The 24,920-nt window shown below is 42.9% G+C and overlaps 2 non-coding genes across 2 annotated transcripts; one reads left to right on the top strand and one right to left on the bottom strand.

Moving 5' to 3' along the window:
• The first annotated feature begins 712 nt into the window (after positions 1-712).
• trnas-aga (transfer RNA serine (anticodon AGA)) lies at positions 713-794 on the top strand. The gene has a single exon. It is a non-coding gene; the product is annotated as a tRNA-Ser (tRNA).
• Positions 795-24,267: 23,473 nt separating this feature from the next.
• On the bottom strand, positions 24,268-24,338 carry trnad-guc (transfer RNA aspartic acid (anticodon GUC)). Its single transcript has one exon. It is a non-coding gene; the product is annotated as a tRNA-Asp (tRNA).
• Between the last annotated feature and the right edge of the window lie 582 nt (positions 24,339-24,920).

The following is a 24,920-nucleotide window of genomic DNA, read 5'->3' as shown; positions in this document are numbered from 1 at the left end:
TTGCAGTGCTAGGATGACGTCCAATACCGCTTCGGCACGTAACGGCATTATATTCAAGTGCAGGACGTGAGGGTTTTATTTTGTTCGTTTTGTTCTGCTCTGCTTTGCTTTGTTTTGCTTTCCATGGCGTCCGTAAGAGCGTCAATAAAAAGGCGATTCCTGCGTCTAACACGAATGTAAGAGCTATTTCAAGTGCGGCTTCTAAAATGCTTGTAGACATTTGTCTGTTGTTGATTGTTTTTTTGTGTCTAACAAAGTGCCATTTTCCTGTCCGGACGGGGAGACTTTTTCATTCCCACATGAAGCAACCCTTAAGTCCTCTGAGGCGTGTCTGTCTGCAAGGTTTGTATTTTGGAAAGGTTTTTTTTTTTTTAACGGAGAACGACTTTGAAAATGATTTCTGCCGGCGTCTCGCGATCCATGTGAGATTGTAACAAGAACATGGTGCGGCTTCTTAAATGCTTGTGGACATTTGTCTGTTGTTGATTGTTTCTTTGTGTCTAACAAAGTGCCATTTTCCTGTCCGGACGGGGAGACTTTATCATTCCCACATGAAGCCACCCTTAAGTCCTCTGAGGCGTGTCTGTCTGCAAGGCTTGTATTTTGGAAAGGTTTTGTTTTTTAATGGAGAACGACTTTGAAAAAGGTTTCCGCCGGCGCCTCGCGATCCATGTGAGATTGTAGCAAGAAGGCAGCAATGGCGGTGCTTTCTGTAGTCGTGGCCGAGTGGTTAAGGCGATGGACTAGAAATCCATTGGGGTCTCCCTGCGCAGGTTCGAATCCTGCCGACTACAGTGTCCTCCTCACGTCGTCGTGTGCCGCCGCAAACAAGGAAAAGTGCCTTTCTGCTTTTTCTGGTGGTTTTAAAACGCGAGATCGCTTGTACCCGCTGCCTTGGAAAGAAATGCTTCAGCGTCCGCAAACGGCATTTTGCAGCTGGAAGAAGATGGCGACGCTTTTTGCGGTCGCGTGTCTTGTGCCCCATTTCCGGCCTTTAACATTGAATCAATAAAGCTGTTAGAACCGACACCATAGGTGCTTTTCTTACAACTTTTGATCTGACTCAGTTTCGGAATGCAATTCCTGAACACTGCGAGAGACAACCTAGGCTGCCAAAAGTCTCCGAAACCAAATTTTGATAGCAGAAAATTCTCACTCGTCCAGAAGTTCCCTTGGGACCCAACATCCAGCACAGAGTGGTAAAAAAGCATTTTTTTTGTAAACCTTCACAGTGTGCATTGGTGGTTCAGTGGTAGAATTCTCACCTGCCACGCGGGAGGCCCGGGTTCGATTCCCGGCCAATGCAGTGGCTTTTGCAGCGAGCGGCTCCATCACTTGCATCCCCTTTCAACTCACAACTGAAAACCCACTGAATCTTAGAAGCTGTGAGCCAGGTCAGTACCCGGATGAGGGTGACCTACAGGGAAAAACAAAGTTTACAGCTGGAAGCGGTGTTAATGGAGCCAGCGGTGGGGCGCTCACCCTGAGGTCTGTGCGGGTCTCAATGCCCCAGTATAGTGACGGAGACGCTGTGTGGTAAAAAGGCGCCGTCTTTTGGATGAGATGTAAAACCGAGGTCATAGCTCTCTGTGGTCATTAAAAGTTATGAAAGCTATGTCTCCCCGTTCGGACAGGAAAATGGCACTTTGTTAGACACAAAAAAACAATCAACAACAGACAAATGTCTACAAGCATTTTAGAAGCCGCACTTGAAATAGCTCTTACATTCGTGTTAGACGCAGGAATCGCCTTTTTATTGACGCTCTTACGAACGCCATGGAAAGCAAAACAAAGCAAAGCAGAGCAGAACAAAACGAACAAAATAAAACCCTCACGTCCTGCACTTGAATATAATGCCGTTACGTGCCGAAGCGGTATTGGACGTCATCCTAGCACTGCAACCCGGGGCATACGGTATATGGGAACGAGCACACGTCAGGAATCGTCTCTAATCACTCCCTGCACTGTAAGGCGCCTTGAAGCGTGCACCCTCAACATTCATCTTTGCGCATCTGTGAAAGGTAAACTCTTGAGCAAACTCTGAACCAGACGCTCAAACTCCAGCTAGGATTAGGGGTAGCATTCCCACGCTACTTGAACACTTTGTTTACGCTCAGTGCTGGATTTTGGGAACTTTAGGACGAGTGGGACTTTTCTCCTATCTGTCAATTCGTTTTGTTTTGGAGACTCTTGGCTGTCTGTGTTGTATAGTGCAGCGTGAAGAAAACGTTTTCGAAAACTGTGCCGGCTCAAAAGTTGTAAGAAATCCTCTCCAGCTCTTTTAAGTCTCTTCAGTTTTGTCATTTAAAGTGAAACTAGATGTATAACTGGAGCCTCACTTATGCAAATGGTGAGGCTCCAGTTCGACATCTAGTTTCACTTTATTTGACAGAAGTACGTCAGACTGCGCCGGACTGGGGGATCACTTCCGGTTATTTTTACCATCTTAAACATTTGAAATCCTCCCCTATGCAATTGTGACACTTCATCTTGGCTCCACCTAGGACACTCTTCAATCTTCCATCACTTCTCTCTTCTCCCGCAACACTCTCGTCTGTCGGCAGTATGTGGCGTCTTCGCATTACCACCAATCTCACCACAGCAAGAAAGCAACGGGTTTTGGCAAGAGAGGAGGAGACTGCCTGGCCCGAACCCGCGACCTTGGCGTGATTAGCACCACGCTCTAACCAACTGAGCTAACAAGCCTCGTGCCCGCTGTCCTCTCTGTGCTGCAATTCTTTGAATAGAAAGCCCTGCGATTCAGTGTACGGGCTTTCTTGTGCTGTTTAATGGTTCTTGTAACCCAAATCCTACACTGGCCTGAAGTGCCCCCCCATTTCACAGCAGTTTTCAGCTGATTTCAAATGTACCTAAAGGAGAAGCATTATTGAAGACCATCAATTACCAAGAGCTTTTGTCAAAAAGGCATACTGGGGCATTGGGACCAGCACAGACCTCAGGGTGAGCGCCCCACCACTGGCTCCATTAACACCGCTTCCAGCTGTAAGCTTTGCTTTTCCCTGTAGGTCACCCTCATCCAGGTACTGATCTGGTCACAGCTTCTAAGCTTCAGTGGGTTTTCAGTTGCAAGTTGAAAGGGGATGCAAGTGATGGAGCCGCTTGCTGCAAAAGCCACTGCATTGGCCGGGAATCGAACCCGTCTTAACATATCTTAAGCAGCTCCAACAATTACAGCTACACATCAAAGGACAGGACTTGAGACAGGACCAACCGGTCATCTCATGCTACATATCAAAGGATAGCTACACATCAAAGGACAGGACATGAGACAGGACCAACCGGTCAACTAATGCTACATATCAAAGGGCACGACGAATACACATGAAGCTGAAACAAAACAACTTCCTGAGATCATACTGTATATAAGAGCTGGGAAACCCTTGCAGTTTGTCTGTCCTGCGGGGCAGACCCAACGTGCGTTGATGTCCTTATTGAGCTCAATAAAACAACTGAATCCACAAAGACTGTGTCCTGCTCCTGTGATGAAGGATTTCCCACAACAATTTGGCGTAGTCGGCAAGGATTCTCCAGGTTTCCGGTAATTCCCAGACGGCACACAGGGTGAGTATATTTTATACGTTACCACCCAATTAGGTTACCGTAAGGGAAGGGTTAGGGTTAAGGTAGGGGAACAAAGCTCTTTCTCCCAGATTTTCTCTAAGAAGGGACCATCTGGGACAAGGAGTGTTGCACTCTCCTTCCAACGACTGAAACCCTCCCAGTTTATTTTCTGATGTTCAGGCCATGTGGAAAGGTAGTCTGAAGTCTTTTGATCCACTCAGTTTCCTTTTTCTTTCTTTCCATCTCTGTCCAGTTGGGGTTGCTCTCCAGTCCTGTGGCCTCCAGCGCTTCCAGCCCGTGCTGTAGGAAGTGTGCCACCAGGTGAGTCCTCCTTTCCCGCTGGTTCCGGATGTTGTACCTGTGTTGTGCCAGTCGGGTTCGGATGGAGTTACCTGTTTCCCCCACATAGGTCACCCCGCACGTTTTGCACTGGATGCCATAGACAGCGTTATTGGTGTTTTCTGAGAGCGCCCTTTGCAACTGGAGGATTTCTTTGGTTTTGTTGTTTTGGATGGTTGTTTTTTGTTTGAAGTGTTTGGCTTTTGGTGTATTTGATCTGTTTTGTACCGGTTTTAGTTTGCTTTGGACTAAATAATCCTGTAGGTTTTTGTTTTTTCTATATGCAGATATGATTTTGTGTTTCCTCAGTAGGTTTGTGTTTTCTAATATCGTGGTGAATGTAGACTTTAGTGTTTGGTTGGTTATTATGCTGAGTTGGGAGTATGTTGTGATGAGGGGTATTATTTTGCTGTCATCAGGTGTTTTTCTGTTTAGAAATGTTTGTGCCACATTTTTGAGGAAACTTCGTGTGTATCCTCTCTGGTGTAGAGCTTGGAAGAGTATGTGTTTGGCTTCTTCAAAGTCTTGTTGTTGTGTGCAGATTTTGTGGAAGCGTAGGAGCTGTGATTTTACCAGTCCTTTGAAAGTATGTTTTGGGTGGAAGCTGTCTTTGTGGAGTAAGCCGTGTGTGTCCGTGTCTTTGAAATATACCTTGATGTCCAGTTTGCCTGTGTTGTTGAAGGAGGAACCCTTGTATCTGGTGGTGTCTAGGAAGTCTATGTGGTTTTCATGCTTGGTGTATTTGAGTTTAATGGACCTGTGGTGTGTGTTGAGGGTGTTAATGAATTCTTGAAAGGCCTGTGGGCCGTGCGTCCAGGTTCCCCAGATGTCGTCAAGGTACCTGAAGTAGTGTGTAGGTTTGTGTGTACATTTTGGGAATACTGTGGCTTCCCAATGGGCCATATAGATGTCAGCATACAGATGCAGCCATTCAAAGTGCGCGTTACAGACACGTACCGCAGGTGGCGTCGCGCAGCGTGACGCAAGATGACGCGTGGCACCGCAGTACGTGATTGGTTGACCAACAGGGGCACTCGTGGTCCGTTGGTCTGTCGTAGAAAGACTTACTGTACAGTAAACGTCTTTGCTGTGCCCGTTGTAGATATTGAATTTTACCACTGAAGGGAAATCTTAGTAGCTGAGCATAAAAAGAATAGGAGCATACTGTAACGCGTGTGAAGGCCATAAACTATATTAATTTTGGAACATAAACATACAGTATATACAGTAGCTGGTCTTGGTACTTTAAAGAAAAAAATACACACCAGTATTCCATTTCTCCCTAAACATTTTAAGCTTCGAAGTCTTTAACTAACGTGATACCGGAGTCAACAAGCATACTTTTAGAATTTGATTAAAAGGGAATATAATATGGAATTGCGCATCTAAAGAATTTAATAACGGTATGATTATATCCGTGTACTGCGACAGGGCTGTGTAGGGCTGTTTCGCCTCTCACTTCATGCAACTGTACCAGGAAGAGGATTTCTTTCTATTCGAAACGTGTATTTTAAAAGTTTAAGAAGTAAAAACCTTACAGCGTACACAGATTTCTAAACTGATCAGGATCGTTATCTTTGTCTTATGCATAATAATGTTCACCGCTCTGTCCAGCAAATTAATAATAAACTTTATTTTATATAGCGTTTTAAACGAATAAGTAATTAGATTGCTCATAAACCTAATCACTTGCTTTTTCTTTTTATTTAGGCTCAGATTTCAACTATAGATCGTATTATTAATAACCATAATAACAACCAACCGGTTTAATTCGTCACAGCCAGCACTCCTGCAGAGAGGGGGTTGTACTCGTAAAGTAGAAGCAGGCGAGATTTCCAGCGAAAGACACCCCCCCTCAAAAACCCAGCAAGCAGTAAGGCTTTATGTTGAAAATTGAAGTGGATTTTGTTTATGATAAAGAGGAGAAACTGGGATGGGAGGAGGGTTTGGTTTTGCATAAGGGGCGGGATTATGATAATTGGAGGAATTTGCGAGAGTATAATGGTTTGATATATTTGATTTTGTATTGTGGTCGTTATCTATGTTTTTGGTTGGTATTATGTTTATATGGTTGTTTTTGTTGGTTGGTTGTTATTATGGTTATTAATAATACGATCTATAGTTGAAATCTGAGCCTAAATAAAAAGAAAAAGCAAGTGATTAGGTTTGTGAGCAATCTAATTACTTATTCGTTTAAAACGCTATATAAAATAAAGTTTATTATTAATTTGCTGGACAGAGCGGTGAACATTATTATGCATAAGACAAAGATAACGATCCTGATCAGTTTAGAAATCTGTGTACGCTGTAAGGTTTTTACTTCTTAAACTTTTAAAATACACGTTTCGAATAGAAAGAAATCCTCTTCCTGGTACAGTTGCATGAAGTGAGAGGCGAAACAGCCCTACACAGCCCTGTCGCAGTACACGAATATAATCATATCGTTATTAAATTCTTTAGATACGTGATTCCATATTATATTAGCAGAAAAGCTTAAACTACCACTTTTTCACACGCTATTTCACGTTAGTTAAATTTAATTTATTTATATATTATATATTTATATCTCTGACCAAGGGAAACGTCTCATTTTTTCAAAGAAATGTTTGTTCACAACGGCGACTGTCAGAAGATAGGACACAGCGGCTCAGGCACCCGCTGAATGGAAAAGGGGCACTTTAATGTTCTGTATGGCTAATACTAAAGCCAATACTAATATTCAATACTTTAATATCCTTTTCTGTATGTTTAACAATAGTGGGTACTGGCCTAATTCGTCCCTGCTCCCGTTGTTAGGTGTTAATGTGTTGTTAAGTGTGAATTTGTAGCTGTTTCCCTGGGGTCTGGCTTTTTTTCTGGAAAACCATAACTGGTCTTGTCCAGATTGACTGTCGGCGCCCAGGTCTGATCTTTGTCTTCTAAGCTCTCTGTGTACAGTGGAGCCTCCTGTCCAGCCAGCACATGTCCACAGACATTCACAACAACGACATATCATAAAACGTTTGCACATATAGTGTGCAAAAATGCACTTTATTTACTAAAAATAAGACAGAGATACTGTATCAATTTATGTTGCATTAGCCTGATTATGATTAAAAAAACACATATAATTAAACACGCGTTTGCGATTTAAATCAAAACACGATTTAAATCAATATAAATGTTTATATTGTATCGCATACTGTCCAGCCTCCATTTCTCTATAAAAATTTACTCTATTACACACACACACAATAGAAGCAGGAAGCAGAAGCAGGGACCGTTGTCAGAAGGGAAGAAGGTGACTATTCATTGTTATCAAAAATGACTTAGAATCGATCATGTTGCGATATTTTGAAATATAAAAGTCAATTGATTGTCCATAATATCGCTATTCTATTTTTTCGAAGAAATGTTTGTTAAAAGAAAAGTCCAGCACCAGCTGGATTTGAACACACAACCTGCAAGTTGTTAATCAGGCACGTAGACCAGTAGGCTACAAGACAACTCGCATGACAGGGAGGCGAAACAGCCCTACATAGCCCTGTCGCAGTACACGAATATAATCATATCGTTATTAAATTCTTTAGATACGCGATTCCATATTATATTAGCAGAAAAGCTTAAAACTACCACTTTTTCACACGCTATTTCACATGCTAGTTAAATACTTCGATGCTTGAAATGTTTAGGGAGAAATGGAATACCAGTGTGTATTTTTCCTTTAAAGTACCGATTCCTGGAATCTGACTGGCTGACACCCTTCTGAAGTGGTTCCATAAAATCTGGTATACGGAAAAGAAAGCATTGATAAAAAAAGCCTGGATTCTCATGTATCTCATACAAGTATATTTTAATACAGTCTTTGCTGTGCTCTTGAGGATCCTTGTGATATTTTGAGCTCTAGTTGAATGATAAGTGTCGCATTTTAAATCATTTTCGTAGTTAGAAATTATGAAACGCCCTGTTAAAAGCAAGGGAGTTTTTATGCCCTTTGAAGTAAAACAAAATGCCTGACAAAGTATGGCTTGGACAGATTCCAAGTGCTTGTACAAATGTGCTAAAGAAATTATACTTTGAGTATACAGCTTGTCCAAAGTCATTCATTATTAATACTATTAGTAATATCTTCGGTAAAGGCTTTGATGCATAAATATATCTGATAAAGGTAGGTTGTGTACTTTTGTCCAGCTGAGCAATCTTGCTTTCATAAAATATATACGCGATTCAATATTATATTCAATATTATATATTATATATATAAAATGTTTAGGGAGAAATGGAATACTGGTGTGTATTTTTTCTTTAAAGTACCGAGACCAGCCATATACTGTATGTTTATGTTCCAAAATTAATATCGTTTATGGCCTTCACACGCGTTGCAGTATGCTCCTATTCTTTTTATGCTCAGGCACTAAGATTTCCCTTCAGTGGTAAAATTCCATATAAATATTCAATACTTAAACGGGCACAGTTAAGACATTTAATATACATATAGATACGGTATACAGTACAGTTTGCATACGGTAATATGTTTATGTTCCTAAATCAATCTCTTTTATGAGCATGTGTAAGGCATGCTGAATCGATTCTCAAAAATTACTGTACTTTGCATGATTGGAAAAAAATGCGTGATTGCGAAATGCTGTGGTGTTACTTTTACAAAGACGGTCAATGAAAAAAAGAATGTGGACCAGGGCAATACTTTGAGTTTACAGCTTGTCCAAGGTAATTTATTATTAATACTATTAGTAATATCTTCGTTAAAGACTTTGATGGCTACAGCTCAAACATGAGAGGTTGAGCTTTATTAGCTCCACCTTGCGGAAATTCCGGATACTATTATTTTGCTAGCGGTATTTACTGCGTACAGCATACCGGAAAATAATGCGGTATCGCCCGCGCATTTTGAATGGCTGCATCTGTAGGGCGGAGCCAAGCGTTTCCCCATAGCAGTTCCTTTTATTTGTAAGTAGTATTGCTCTTCAAATTCAAAATCATTTTTGTTGAGGCTACTTTCCAATAGCTTCAGAATTTGTGTTTCTGGTCTGTTGCGGTCAGGGTATTTGAGAAAGCACTCCCGGACTGCTTTCAGTCCCTCCGTAGTTTCAATGTTGGTGTATAAACTGTCAATGTCAATGGTGAACAGAAAGGCTCCCTGTTGTATTGTAGCATTTTTGACTTTGGCTACAAAGTCATAGGTGTCTTTGATGTAACTTGGGTGGTGTTTAGAAATGGGGTTGAGGAAATGGTCTAGATATTCTGCTATTCTGTAGGATTCACTGTTGCAGTCGGACACTATGGGCCTCCCAGGTGGAATTTCGTAGGGGAGTGGCCATGTTTCTGGGGCTTTATGAATTTTGGGGAGGAGGTAGAAAATCCTCGGTCGTGGTGATTCCTCTCCTCTTAGGTAGAATGCCTGTTTTTTTGTTAGGTGTTTTAGTTCAACCAGAGTTTGTAGGATTTGCCCTATTTCTAGTGCTGTTTGTTTGTACAGCGGTTCTTCCAAAGTAGTATAGTGTTCCTGATTATTTAATTGTCTGTGTGCTTCTGCAAAGTATTGTTCTCTGTCCATGATAACTATTGCACTCCCTTTGTCTGCTGGTTTTATGACTATATGTTTGTTTTCCTTTAAATGTTTTAAGGCTATGGTTTCCTCCTTTGTTATGTTGTGTGAGTCCCTGTATGGTCGGAGTTTTCGTAGAATTCTGTTGTCCTCTTGAATGATTTCCTGGATTTCTGGTGGCAGTTGGTTTTCCCCTGGGTCCCAGCTGGATTTAGGCAGGAAGGGAACCCTTTCTGTGTCGGTGTCTTTATCCTCAAAGAAGGCGGTCAGTTTAAGGCGACGGTGGTATTGTCGGATTTCGCTTTTCAGTCTGGTTTTCTGACCTCTCTTTGTTCCTACTGTGGGAAAAATGATAAGCCCTTATTGAGGAGGTTGATTTGTTCAGTTGTGGGGTGGAAGTTGTTGCTTAGATTTACAATATTTTTGTTGTTCTTGTCCCCCTCTTGTTCTGTGGCTTTGGGGCTTACCAGTTTAAATGTTGTGACCAGTGGTCTAGCATTTTTTGAGCTGTTGCGGTGGTCCAGTGAATTCCATCTCTTTCTGTCTTGAAAAGGGCTTCTTCCAGTTTGGGGAGGTATGGCATGTTTTGCTGTATGTGATTGTTTATTGTGTCCAGATTTTTCCTGAATTCTGGTTGCAGGTCTCTGGAGTAATTAATCAGTGGGATGTATATTTCTGCAGATGGGAAGGATCCCTTAGCTTCCCGTAGCATCTGTTGTAGTTGTTTGATAGCTGTTTCCTTTGCTTTTTGTGCCTTGTTATTGATTCCAAAGGATAGAATGATTTTCTCCACTCCTGTGTTCCGGGGGGTGTATTGTAGGAGGTTTGCTGCATTGTAAAATGATGCTCCTGGGTAGCTTTCTATCTGTAGATCTGGATTTTCATAGGGGGGTATTCTTGATAAATTGGAGTCCCCTATGAAGAGCCAGCGTTTGTGGGCTTCCAGCTTCCAGTCTGTTAGCTTTCTTGTGGTCTTGTCATGTCGGTGTGGTCGGTATCTTGGTTGGGCTGGTGGTGGTGTGGAGGGGTAAAGCTCGGGGTTGGAGTCCGGGTTAGGGTTAGGATCAGGATCGGGGTTAGGATCAGGGTTCATGTCAGGGTTAAGATTAGTGTTAGGGTTAGGAAGAGACACTGGGAAAGCAGACATCCAACCCAGAAATCTGGCCCCATGAGATCCAGATCATATACTCCAGAAATAGATGACTTTCCTCCGATCCCCATGCCACAAAGGATCCGAAGAAAGCAGAGAAGACCAGAGGGAACCATGAGAAACACCCTAACTGGAATCTGTATCCCAAACAGCACCACCAGGGTACACCTTTCCCAGGACTCTAGCTCTGACCCTAACCTCAGCCCTAACACTAACGCTTATACTGACCTTAACACCAACCCCGACACCAACCCTAACCCTAACCTTATCCCCAACCCTAATCCTAACCCTGACATTAACCCTGATCCTAACCCCGACCCTGATCCTAACCCTAACCCAAATACTAACCCTGACATTAACCCTGATCCTAACCCCAACCCTGATCCTAACCCTAACCTTGACTCAGACCCCGACCTTTACCCCCCCACACCACCACCAGCCCAACCAAGATACCGACCACACCGGCATGACAAGACCACAAGAAAGCTAACGGACTGGAAGCTGGAAACCCACAAACGCTGGCTCTTCATAGGGGACTCCAATTTATCAAGAATACCCCCCTATGAAAATCCAGATTTACAGATAGAAAGCTACCCAGGAGCATCATTTTACAACGCAGCAAACCTCCTACAACACACTCCCCGGAACACAGGAGTGGAGAAAATCATTCTATCCTTTGGAATCAATAACAAGGCACAAAAAGCAAAGGAAACAGCTATCAAACAACTACAACAGATGCTACGGGAAGCTAAGGGATCCTTCCCATCTGCAGAAATATACATCCCACTGATTAATTACTCCAGAGACCTGTGAAGTGGAAATCTAATAAGTAAATTGATTCTTAAAATGTAGAGAGATTTGCAAAAAATATATTGGTGCTTTTAGATAATATATTTCAAGGATGTAATTGCTGTGCTACAGTACGTGCAGAATTTTAGAAAACAGTGCGTCAACAAAGTACACTGTTTAGGTTACTTTAGAAGACAATGTACCCAAACAATATATGCTGTCTGGGTCGTTAGAATTAACCGAAAGTAACTGATTAGCTTTGAATAACAAATCTAGTGCTTCTTCTCTCGCTCTATGATGTAATCTGTTTTGTCTTAGGGAAAGGGGAAGTTTTAGAAGGGATAAAGCGCTGAGCTTTTTTACAGCGCAACGTCTTATAAAAGCCCTGTACTGCTTGTAACAAATTGAGTCTCTGATTGCACTTTGCGAAGTGGCAGCAGGGCTCCCAATATTGCAATATTGAAATAAAGACCTTACTCAGGTGAGAACTCTCTCTTGTGGCTTCCTTGATAGTTATATTTCCATGACAATTTGGGGGCTCATCCAGGATCACAAACCTGAACGCGAACGGCTGCTGAAACTCCATCCGGACCCGGACAATTTTAGCAAAATTGGACGAACCTCGGAGGATAAACTGTTTATCCTTCCAGAGACGCGTCTGGAGAATTGGCAGCTGTCTGACGTCAGTAAGTGATCCTTTAAAATTAATAGTTTGAGAAGCGAGCCACAGGGGTGTTCTCACGCGGGTTTGATGAGTCTGGGACTCATATAAAGAACTTATCTTAACACAGACGTGTGGTTTTTGCTCTGCGGAGTAGTTAATGTGATAAGGTTCTAAGTAAGGCACCGATCGGTAAAATTGGGAAATTAAAATTCAAAGACGAAAATGGGACCGAGCAGTCCAGCAAAAGTACATGTACGACAAATTCAGAGAAACAATTATAGCCTGGGTTAGAGTAGAAACATTTTTTATGTTCATGAACTGTAAAGCTAGGGTAATAGGTGTAAGGGAACTTGCACATAATTTATATATGATAATTAGGGGCCCATAACTATGAAGGATCTTTGTAAGTGAATCAGAATGAACAGAGGAAAGTTGAATTAGAAAAAAGAAGTTTCCTGAAGAAGGGGAAACTTAGAAGAGAAAGAGAAGAAAGGAAAGAAATTGAATTGGAAAACTTATGTAATGGAAAGAGGAATCACAGAAATAATGGGAAGCTTCAAAAAAGACTAGTCTTGAAACTAAAGAACAGCAAGCTGCAGCTAAAGTCATGGCCATGCGTACTAAAAAGAAAAAGTCTCCACCGAAATTAGAAAGCGGTCCGGAGCCAAAGCCTTTTCACTTGTTCGTGAAATGCCAATGTGCACTTTTCCAGGTCCAGAAGGAACTCCAGCATATGTACATTGACATTGGTCTCCTAGTGAATTATTTGCATTAGTTAAGTATTTTCCTAAATTGCCTGATGATCGTAAAGAATTTAGAAGAAAGGCAAGCCTTGTTCTTGATTGTCTTAAGCCTAATTACAGTGACATAACCTTGTTGCTAGATCATATTGTTCCTAAAGGTTTACAACGTCCTCTAAAAAGGAGGAGGCAGATTGGCGGATACGTGACCCAAATGATGAAGAAGTATCCATCTAAATTAAACCACACGGACATGGAGAGGAAAAGTTAGGCGGCCGCTTCTAAAAAGAGGTAAGGACTCCTCTTTTCTAAAAAGTCCCTTGTCCTATCCATGTTGCTGTGGTGGGTTCAGGGTTTTCCTGAAGCTGAAGCGAGTACAACAGAAAAATGAGTTAATGGTGTATGTGTTTTTAGATGCCTGTTTTGTGAAGGTGGGGTAGAAAAAGAGGGATTGCTGAAGGAATAGCGTCTCGCCCTGCCCGTGCGAAAAAATCCAGGTGTTGCATCCTGGTACACAACTGTAGTACGGCTGAAGGTAGTAACTAGAACTGTACTCGCAGAAGAGCCGAAAATGGTAACTCGATTCAACTGTGTGTTTAAAGCCAGGATTTGGAACCTGGTCCGTGTTCCCGAATTGTGATAGTTTGTCAGTTTGTCTCGACTGGGGGATTCCGCGGGGCGCGTGGGAGAAGTGAAAATGGTTTGGTGTGAAGAAAAAAAAAAAGTTTGATTCATCCAAAGTGAAACTTAAAAGAAATATTGACTGTCAGACGGAATTTAGGCTGAACAGGAATGTAGAAAAGTGAATGAACATTTGGATAAAAATAAACAATAGTTAGAGGAATATTTGAGAATTCAACAGAATATCATAGATGAGACGCAAAAATCCCTGATGGAAAAGCTAAAAGCAATGGCTGAACGAAACGAAGTTGTATATGTAGAAAAAGAAAAAGCAAAAGAAGAAATAGAACGCCTTGAGAGAGAATCTGGGAGAAGGGTGGGAATTAGTGTGGAGATTTTTGAAAGAGCATTACCCACCGAAAACTGATTAGAGAAAAGTAACAGCATGTCAGCAGAAGGAAGTGAGGATGTTTCAGATTTTACAGAAAGGTTTATAGCTTTATGGATAGTATACTCGGGGTTAGCCGATGAAAAGGAAGTGAATGAAGATACTTCCACAGTAATAAAACAAATTTACTTGAGTGGGTTAAAACCTGATGTTGCCAAGAATGTACAACTATGCTTTCCTGATATTACGGACAGCGGAGACAGATTTGATTTAATAACTCGCGAAGCATGCATGCAGAAGTGCGAGCGCTGCAAATGGGAGGTAAAAAGACTCCCAAGGAGGAGAAAAGGGAGCCGCCAGTTTGTCGAAATTATTGTGCGACTTTAATGTTATACGGAGATATAAAACCCCAAAGACAAAACTACTAATAAGCTGGTGTGCAGTTACTAAAAAAAAAGGTGTTTTTTGGAGAAATTGTAAGAAAGAGGCTTGATTTCACAATTAAAGAACATGTCAGAAGCTGAAACGAGAGCCGTGTGTGAACTAACAGTTTTAATCTAGTAAACCCCTCTGTAGCCTTCCTAAATTTATCTCAGGATTTAAATAAAAGTGAAATAATCTTACAGTGTGCAGTAACTGGGGGACACAGGAGCACAGCTGTCCTGTTTTTAGACTAAAACAGCATAAAGATGTGATATAACGTTTTCTAACGGGTAACAGGAGGCTACAGGAGAAGGGGTGCAAGGGTTGTGTTTAAAGCAAATATAAGCTGTCACAGTCTGCTTGGGAAAAGATGTACAGTTTCAACTACTGATGTGGGTGGGGGACACCCCAGACCTATTTTAGGCCCAGACTGCAGCATTTTATAAGGAATTACTGCATGAAATAGCATTTATGTAAACTAACTCAATAGAGTTATGTGATATTGTGATTGTTTTACCTAATGAGGGAATCCATAAGGCCGGGCTACTCCAAGTATTGGATCTTGAGAGGAAAAAAAGGAGTATAAAACCAACTACATGATAAAGCCAGGGTGAATGCCTTCTCAGAACGAGCTTGTCTAGTGACATATTGGTTTAAGGGGGGTAGTGCAGTCTAAAGACAAAATTGCCTTGACCCCTGCAGCAGAAACCGTTTTTGATGTTTTGAAACAAGCTTTCTTGCAGACACTGGCCCTGGACTGGATTCCCTCAGACGGATCATCTGTATGTAATCTGTATGTAAGTGAAAGAAATGGGTTGTGAGCCGTTGTGCTGGTGCAGGAGCATGGAGATAGGCATCGTCTGGTGGGTTATTATTATTCAGGACCCCTTGATGCGGTGGCCAAGGGGCCGTGTTTATGTGTTGTGCAGGCTACCTGCCTGGCTGTATAAACTGTGAATAATCTGGTGTAGAACTAGCAGACCGAATGAAAAGATTTAATTGAAACTTGTAAATATGCTAAATGGAAAATTGTAGCAATTTATATAGACTGTATATATACATTTGGTGTATGCCACAATTTTGGATGGCAGTGAAGGAATAGGGATTTCCCCAACATGGCAGGGACTCCAGTTAAGAATGCTGGGTTTGTCTCTGAACTGTTAGAAGCTTTGCAGCTGCTGACTGAAGTAGCTGTGGTAAAGTGTAAATCACATAATAAAGAAATGTTTCCAGTAACTCGAGGGAACAACTTTGCAGATGTAGCTGTCAGGTGAGCAGTACTTGTAGAACAGGAGTCTGAGACCCCTGTGAAACCTCTGTTGGTGAAAAGGGGACAGCTACAGGATATTCAGGCTGAGGCCTCTAAAGCAGAGAAAAGGACATGGTTAGAAAAGAGTGTGGTGCTGCCAGCACACTGGACGCTCTGCATGCACTCACAGCCTAATGCCCTTTGTAGCTCGACAAATGCACTCTGTCGGACACCTGGGTGTGAGTCAAATGGTGTGCCGGTTACCCAAACCTGGGTGGGGACCGTGTTTGAAGCAGTAGCCACTTATGTGGTATCTCAATTTGATGCTTATCAAAGGAACTCAACTACAGTTCAGGTGCAGGTGCTACAGCTCAAAAGGCCTGCTCCTGAGAAACCTTTCATGCAGAAGCTAATGTTTACAATTTACAAGTGTAAAGGGAAACCTTGGCTCTTATAATCTGTTTTCCCAGTGGGTTGCTGTCACTGCCTCTGTGTCTACCAAACACTTGATGATGGAGATAAGCCCTCGGTGGGCACTGCCCTACCGCTTGTATCATGATCAAGGGACAGGCTGTGGCTGCATTATTCGGGGTGAGATGGACTGAGATCACCCTGAGTCTGCTGGAACAGTGGAATGAAGGAACAGAAGTCTAAAAGATCGACTAGACATCAGACTGAAGGAACGCCATGGGATGCGGGCTGGATCAAACAGAACTATGTAATAGAGCCTGTTTGATATCATGAGATCGCTGGATCTACGCATTGCGCCGACACCGAACCACTGCACCAGAGACTGAGTGAACATTAATTATTATATTGTCACTGTTTCTGTGTTTGTTGAGCTTCCTGAGGGGGGGCGACAGTGTACCTGTTAAGTGTAAGGAGTTTTACTTTGATAAATGGGGATATGGAATCAATACTTTATCAGTCAGCCACAAATAATAATCAGAGCTCATGTTGGGATTGTATTGCTATAAAAGATGCTCATGGGAGTAATCCCCTTTGATAGAGGTGATTATTTAGGTTTATTGGCATGGGTAAATAGCCCTGCTTTTAGTCTGAGTGTAACTCAGATGTATTAGAATGGAAATAACTGTATGCTCCTCGCTATAATCACAGTTTTAGGCCATTCTCTATTAGGGTGATAGACAGCTGTTTAGGTGAGCAAAGACTAAACAGTACTTGTATTCTAGACAATTATTAGCAAATGAATGACTTAGCAAAGCACATCTATGATGAAGAAAAATATATATCATAATTATAATACAGATAATTGGGGCATTGGTGCATGGCTACAGTCTGTGCTAGGAACCTGGAGAGGGTCTCTGGTTCAATACATATTTGTGTGTCTGGTATTATTCGTTATGATCATACTGTTAATATCCTGCTTGAAAAACATGTGGACTAAAGCTGCTGCTTCTGTGCTAATTCTACGCCCTGAAGGGGACATGAAGGTCAAAAAATGATTTCATGGGAAAGGTTCTCTTATCTAGTGGCAGAACCTGATGGGTAGAACAATATAGTTTTAAGGGGGGTTACCCTTGGGAGTGATTCCCCTAGATGCTAATTATTATTATGGTTTGTTTGTTCATAATAAGATGTTTTGCAGGAACGGACCAAAGAGAAATTTTACAACTTCAGCTAGAATTGTTCTGCAAATCGGCACAGCTGAGGCAGTGGAACAATGTGTAGATTTTTCCCAGAGTTATTACCCAGCTGTTGACCAATCTTGTAAAAAAAAACCCTAAGAAAAATGCTGGGCTCCAGCCCACAGGGAGTAATCTGTGCTGTAAGAACTAATGTGTGAATAAGGAGACTGGATTCTGGTGAAAGACAGGAAAAAGAGGTGGTGTTCGCTCAGGTGGAGGGGGCCGTGCCAGGTGCCCTGAATTCATGCTTCCCACTGTAAAAAGGTCACAAACGAACTGAGCAAAGAGCAGGAGTGATGTCTCCACAAGGACAGATGGGGATCACATGCTTGGGACTGATGTGCACAGCCTTTTTCCTTTTTATGTGGAAGCCTGTCACCACCCAGAAAGAGGAAGAATCTAAACGCGAAGCCTCTTTGTATACAAACTGGCTGAATGAAACTGATAATGAGGGGGATATGAGTAATTTGTGGTACAAATTTATAAATCATACTGTAAAGTTAAAGAAATTTAATGCATCTTGTTATGTATGTGCTTTAATGCCTCATTCTACAGCCTCACCCATTTCTCTCCTGGTTAGAATCACTGTTTGGGCTAGGGGGAATGTTTTTCTTTAAGTTACTAACACCGATTATAGTAGCTGTGATACTTATCTTTCTGTTTTTGTGTTGCTGTACAAAATATATTATTCCAATGCTTTGAAATATGGTAATGAATATGTTTGCGCATCAGTATGTTCTGGTAAGAACGCAAGAATCCAAAGTATGGGAGCCTCCTGGGAGTCCATATGAAGAATCTAACTTTTAATCATTTTCAAGAATAAAAAGGAGGGAATTGAAGTGGAAATCTAATAAGTAAATTGATTCTTAAAATGTAGAGAGCTTTGCAAAAAATATATTGGTGCTTTTAGATAATATATTTCAAGGATGTAATTGCTGTGCTACAGTACGTGCAGACTTTTAGAAAACAGTGCGTCAACAAAGTACACTGTTTAGGTTACTTTAGAAGACAATGTTCCAAAACAATATATGCTGTCTGGGTCGTTAGAATTAACCGAAAGTAACTGATTAGCTTTGAATAACAAATCTAGTGCTTCTTCTCTCGCTCTATGATGTAATCTGTTTTGTCTTAGGAAAAGGGGAAGTTTTAGAAGGGACAAAGCGCTGAGCTTTTTTACAGTGCAACGTCTTATAAAAACCCTGTACTGCTTGTAACAAATTGAGTCTCTGATTGCACTTTGCGAAGTGGCAGCAGGGCTCCCAATATTGCAATATTGAAATAAAGACCTTACTCAGGTGAGAACTCTCTCTTGTGGCTTCCTTGATAGTTATATTTCCATGACACCTGCAACCAGAATTCAGGAAAAATCACATACAGCAAAACATGCCATACCTCCCCAAACTGGAAGAAACCCTTTTCAAGACAGAAAGAGATGGAATTCACTGGACCACCGCAACAGCTCAAAAAATGCTAGACCACTGGTCACAACATTTAAACTGGTAATCCCCAAAGCCACAGAAAAAGAGGGGGACAAGAACAACAAAAATATTGTAAATCTAAGCAACAACTTCCACCCCACAACTGAACAAATCAACCTCCTCAATAAGGGCTTATCATTTGTCCCCACAGTAGGGACAAAGAGAGGTCAGAAAACCAGACTGAAAAGCGAAATCCGACAATACCACCGTCACCTTAAACTGACCGCCTTCTTTAAGGATAAAGACACCGACACAGAAAGGGTTTCCTTCCTGCCTAAATCCAGCTGGGAACCAGGGGAAAACCAACTGCCACCAGAAATCCAGGAAATCATTCAAGAGGACAACAGAATTCTACGAAAACTCCGACCATACAGGGACTCACACAACATAACAAAGGAGGAAACCATAGCCTTAAAACATTTAAAGGAAAACAAACATATAGTCATAAAACCAGCAGACAAAGGGAGTGCAATAGTTATCATGGACAGAGAACAATACTTTGCAGAAGCACACAGACAATTAAATAATCAGGAACACTATACTACTTTCGAAGAACCGCTGTACAAACAAACAGCACTAGAAATAGGGTAAATCCTACAAACTCTGGTTGAACTAAAACACCTAACAAAAAAACAGGCATTCTACCTAAGAGGAGAGGAATCACCACGACCGAGGATTTTCTACCTCCTCCCCAAAATTCATAAAGCCCCAGAAACATGGCCACTCCCCTACGAAATTCCACCTGGGAGGCCCATAGTGTCCGACTGCAACAGTGAATCCTACAGAATAGCAGAATATCTAGACCATTTCCTCAACCCCATTTCTAAACACCACCCAAGTTACATCAAAGACACCTATGACTTTGTAGCCAAAGTCAAAAATGCTACAATACAACAGTGAGCCTTTCTGTTCACCATTGACATTGACAGTTTATACACCAACATTGAAACTACGGAGGGACTGAAAGCAGTCCGGGAGTGCTTTCTCAAATACCCTGACCGCAACAGACCAGAAACACAAATTCTGAAGCTATTGGAAAGTAGCCTCAACAAAAATGATTTTGAATTTGAAGAGCAATACTACTTACAAATAAAAGGAACTGCTATGGGGAAACGTTTTGCTCCGGCCTATGCTGACATCTATATGGCCCATTGGGAAGCCACAGTATTCCCAAAATGTACACACAAACCTACACACTACTTCAGGTACCTTGACGACATCTGGGGAACCTGGACGCACGGCCCACAGGCCTTTCAAGAATTCATTAACACCCTCAACACACACCACAGGTCCATTAAACTCAAATACACCAAGCATGAAAACCACATAGACTTCCTAGACACCACCACATACAAGGGTTCCTCCTTCAACAACACAGGCAAACTGGACATCAAGGTATATTTCAAAGACACGGACACACACGGCTTACTGCACAAAGACAGCTTCCACCCAAAACATACTTTCAAAGGACTGGTAAAATCACAAATCCTACGCTTCCACAAAATCTGCACACAACAACAAGACTTTGAGGAAGCCAAACACATACTCTTCCAAGCTCTACACCAGAGAGGATACACACGAAGTTTCCTCAAAAATGTGGCACAAGCATTTCTAAACAGAAAAACACCTGATGACAGCAAAATAATACCCCTCATCACAACATACTCCCAACTCAGCATAATAACCAACCAAACACTAAAGTCTACATTCACCACGATATTAGAAAACACAAACCTACTGAGGAAACACAAAATCATATCTGCATATAGAAACAACAAAAACCTACAGGATTATTTAATCCAAAGCAAACTAAAACCGGTACAAAACAGACCAAATATACCAAAAGCCAAACACTTCAAACAAAAAACAACCATCCAAAACAACAAAACCAAAGAAATCCTCCAGTTGCAAAGGGCGCTCTCAGAAAACACCAATAACGCTGTCTATGGCATCCAGTGCAAAACGTGCGGGGTGACCTATGTGGGGGAAACAGGTAACTCCATCCGAACCCGACTGGCACAACACAGGTACAACATCCGGAACCAGCGGGAAAGGAGGACTCACCTGGTGGCACACTTCCTACAACACGGGCTCGAAGCGCTGGAGGCCACAGGACTGGAGAGCAACCCCAACTGGACAGAGATGGAAAGAAAGAAAAAGGAAACGGAGTGGATCAAAAGACTTCAGACTACCTTTCCACATGGCCTGAACATCAGAAAATAAACTGGGAGGGTTTCAGTCGTTGGAAGGAGAGTGCAACACTCCTTGTCCCAGATGGTCCCGTCTTAGAGAAAATCTGGGAGAAAGAGCTTTGTTCCCCTACCTTAACCCTAACCCCCTAACCCTAACCCTTCCCTTACGGTAACCTAATTGGGTGGTAACGTATAAAATATACTCGCCCTGTGTGCCGTCTGGGAATTACCGGAGACCTGGAGAATCCTTGCCGACTACGCCAAATTGTTGTGGGAAATCCTTCATCACAGGAGCAGGACACAGTCTTTGTGGATTCAGTTGTTTTATTGAGCTCAATAAGGACATCAACGCGCGTTGGGTCTGCCCCGCAGGGCAGACAAACTGCAAGGGTTTCCCAGCTCTTATATACAGTATGATCTCAGGAAGTTGTTTTGTTTCAGCTTCATGTGTATTCGTCTTGCCCTTTGATATGTAGCATTAGTTGACCGGTTGGTCCTGTCTCAAGTCCTGTCCTTTGATGTGTAGCTATGCTTTGATATGTAGCATGAGATGACCGGTTGGTCCTGTCTCAAGTCCTGTCCTTTGATGTGTAGCTGTAATTGTTGGAGCTGCTTAAGATATGTTAAGACGGGTTCGATTCCCGGCCAATGCAGTGGCTTTTGCAGCAAGTGGCTCCATCACTTGCATCCCCTTTCAACTTGCAACTGAAAACCCACTGAAGCTTAGAAGCTGTGACCAGATCAGTACCTGGATGAGGGTGACCTACAGGGAAAAGCAAAGCTTACAGCTGGAAGCGGTGTTAATGGAGCCAGTGGTGGGGCGCTCACCCTGAGGTCTGTGCTGGTCCCAATGCCCCAGTATGCCTTTTTGACAAAAGCTCTTGGTAATTGATGGTCTTCAATAATGCTTCTCCTTTAGGTACATTTGAAATCAGCTGAAAAATGCTGTGAAATGGGGGGGCACTTCAGGCCAGTGTAGGATTTGGGTTACAAGAACCATTAAACAGCACAAGAAAGCCCGTACACTGAATCGCAGGGCTTTCTATTCAAAGAATTGCAGCACAGAGAGGACAGCGGGCACGAGGCTTGTTAGCTCAGTTGGTTAGAGCGTGGTGCTACTCACGCCAAGGTCGCGGGTTCGGGCCAGGCAGTCTCCTCCTCTCTTGCCAAAACCCGTTGCTTTCTTGCTGTGGTGAGATTGGTGGTAATGCGAAGACGCCACATACTGCCGACAGACGAGAGTGTTGCGGGAGAAGAGAGAAGTGATGGAAGATTGAAGAGTGTCCTAGGTGGAGCCAAGATGAAGTGTCACAATTGCATAGGGGAGGATTTCAAATGTTTAAGATGGTAAAAATAACAGGAAGTGATCCCCCAGTCCGGCGCAGTCTGACGTACTTCTGTCAAATAAAGTGAAACTAGATGTCGAACTGGAGCCTCACCATTTGCATAAGTGAGGCTCCAGTTATACATCTAGTTTCACTTTAAATGACAAAACTGAAGAGACTTAAAAGAGCTGGAGAGGATTTCTTACAACTTTTGAGCCGGCACAGTTTTCGAAAACGTTTTCTTCACGCTGCACTATACAACACAGACAGCCAAGAGTCTCCAAAACAAAACGAATTGACAGATAGGAGAAAAGTCCCACTCGTCCTAAAGTTCCCAAAATCCAGCACTGAGCGTAAACAAAGTGTTCAAGTAGCATGGGAATGCTACCCCTAATCCTAGCTGGAGTTTGAGCGTCTGGTTCAGAGTTTGCTCAAGAGTTTACCTTTCACAGATGCGCAAAGATGAATGTTGAGGGTGCACGCTTCAAGGCGCCTTACAGTGCAGGGAGTGATTAGAGACGATTCGTGACGTGTGCTCACGTGTGCTAAAGCATTTTAGAAGCCGCACTTGAAATAGCTCTTACATTCGTGTTAGACGCAGGAATCGCCTTTTTATTGACGCTCTTACGAACGCCATGGAAAGCAAAACAAAGCAAAGCAGAGCAGAACAAAACGAACAAAATAAAATCCTCACGTCCTGCACTTGAATATAATGCCGTTACGTGCCGATGCGGTATTGGACGTCATCCTAGCACTGCAATCCGGGGCGTACGGTATATGGGAACGAGCACACGTCACGAATCGTCTCTAATCACTCCCTGCACTGTAAGGCGCCTTGAAGCGTGCACCCTCAACATTCATCTTTGCGCATCTGTGAAAGGTAAACTCTTGAGCAAACTCTGAACCAGACGCTCAAACTCCAGCTAGGATTAGGGGTAGCATTCCCACGCTACTTGAACACTTTGTTTACGCTCAGTGCTGGATTTTGGGAACTTTAGAACGAGTGGGACTTTTCTCCTTTCTGTCAATTCGTTTTGTTTTGGAGACTCTTGGCTGTCTGTGTTGTATAGTGCAGCGTGAAGAAAACGTTTTCGAAAACTGTGCCGGCTCAAAAGTTGTAAGAAATCCTCTCCAGCTCTTTTAAGTCTCTTCAGTTTTGTCATTTAAAGTGAAACTAGATGTATAACTGGAGCCTCACTTATGCAAATGGTGAGGCTCCAGTTCGACATCTGGTTTCACTTTATATGACAGAAGTACGTCAGACTGCGCCGGACTGGGGGATCACTTCCGGTTATTTTTACCATCTTAAACATTTGAAATCCTCCCCTATGCAATTGTGACACTTCATCTTGGCTCCACCTAGGACACTCTTCAATCTTCCATCACTTCTCTCTTCTCCCGCAACACTCTCGTCTGTCGGCAGTATGTGGCGTCTTCGCATTACCACCAATCGCTCCACAGCAAGAAAGCGACGGGTTTTGGCAAGAGAGGAGGAGACTGCCTGGCCCGAACAGGGAGCGATCCCGCGACCTTGGCGTTATTAGCAACACGCTCTAACCAACTGAGCTAACAGGCCTCGTGCCCGCTGTCCTCTCTGTGCTGCAAAAAATGGAATTCAGGGAAGTTTCTTTTGTCCTTCTTTGAATAGAAAGCCCAGCGATTCAGTGTACGGGCTTTCTCGTGCTGTTTAATGGTTCTTGTAACCCAAATCCTACACTGGCCTGAAGTGCCCCCCCATTTCACAGCATTTTTCAGCTGATTTCAAATGTACCTAAAGGAGAAGCATTATTGAAGACCATCAATTACTAAGAGCTTTTGTCAAAGGTTTTGGTGGTCACTTTTAATGACCACAGAGAGCTATGACTCGGTTTTACATCTCATCCAAAAGTTGGCGCCTTTTTACCACACAGCGACTCTGTCACTATACTGGGGCATTGGGACCCACACAGACCTCAGGGGGAGCGCCCCACCGCTGGCTCCATTAACACCGTTTCCAGCTGTAAGCTTTGCTTTTCCCTGTAGGTCACCCTCATCCGGGTACTGACCTGGCTCACAGCTTCTAAGCTTCAGTGGGTTTTCAGTTGCGAGTTGAAAGGGGATGCATGTGATGGAGCCGCTCGCTGCAAAAGCCACTGCATTGGCCCGGAATCGAACCCGGGCCTCCCGCGTGACAGGCGAGAATTCTACCACTGAACCACCAATGCACACTGCAAAGGTCTCCAAAAAAGACGCTTTCTTACCACTCTGTGCTGGACGTTGGGTCCCAAGGGAACTTCTGGACGAGTGAGAATTTTCTGCTATCAAAATTTGGTTTCGGAGACTTTTGGCAGCCTAGGTTGTCTCTCGCAGTGTTCAGGAATTGCATTCCGAAACTGAGTCAGATCAAAAGTTGTAAGAAAAGCACCTATGGTGTCGGTTCTAACAGCTTTATTGATTCAATGTTAAAGGCCGGAAATGGGGCACAAGACACGCGACCGCAAAAAGCGTCGCCATCTGCTTCCAGCTGCAAAATGCCGTTTGCGGACCCTGAAGCATTTCTTTCCAAGGCAGCGGGTACAAGCGATCTCGCGTTTTAAAACCACCAGGAAAAGCAGAAAGGCACTTTTCCTTGCTTGCGCCGGCACACCACGACGTGAGGAGGATACCGTAATCAGCAGGATTCGAACCTGCGCGGGGAGACCCCAATGGATTTCTAGTACATCGCCTTAACCACTCGGCCACGACTACAGCAAGCGCTGCCGTTGCTGCGTTTTTGCTACAATCTCACATGGATCGCGAGGTGCCGG

This window comes from Atractosteus spatula (genome assembly GCF_055471065.1).
Source record: "Atractosteus spatula isolate fAtrSpa1 chromosome 26 unlocalized genomic scaffold, fAtrSpa1.hap1 SUPER_26_unloc_1, whole genome shotgun sequence".
Taxonomy (NCBI): domain Eukaryota; kingdom Metazoa; phylum Chordata; class Actinopteri; order Semionotiformes; family Lepisosteidae; genus Atractosteus; species Atractosteus spatula.
This window is presented reverse-complemented; position numbering and strand designations above follow the sequence as displayed.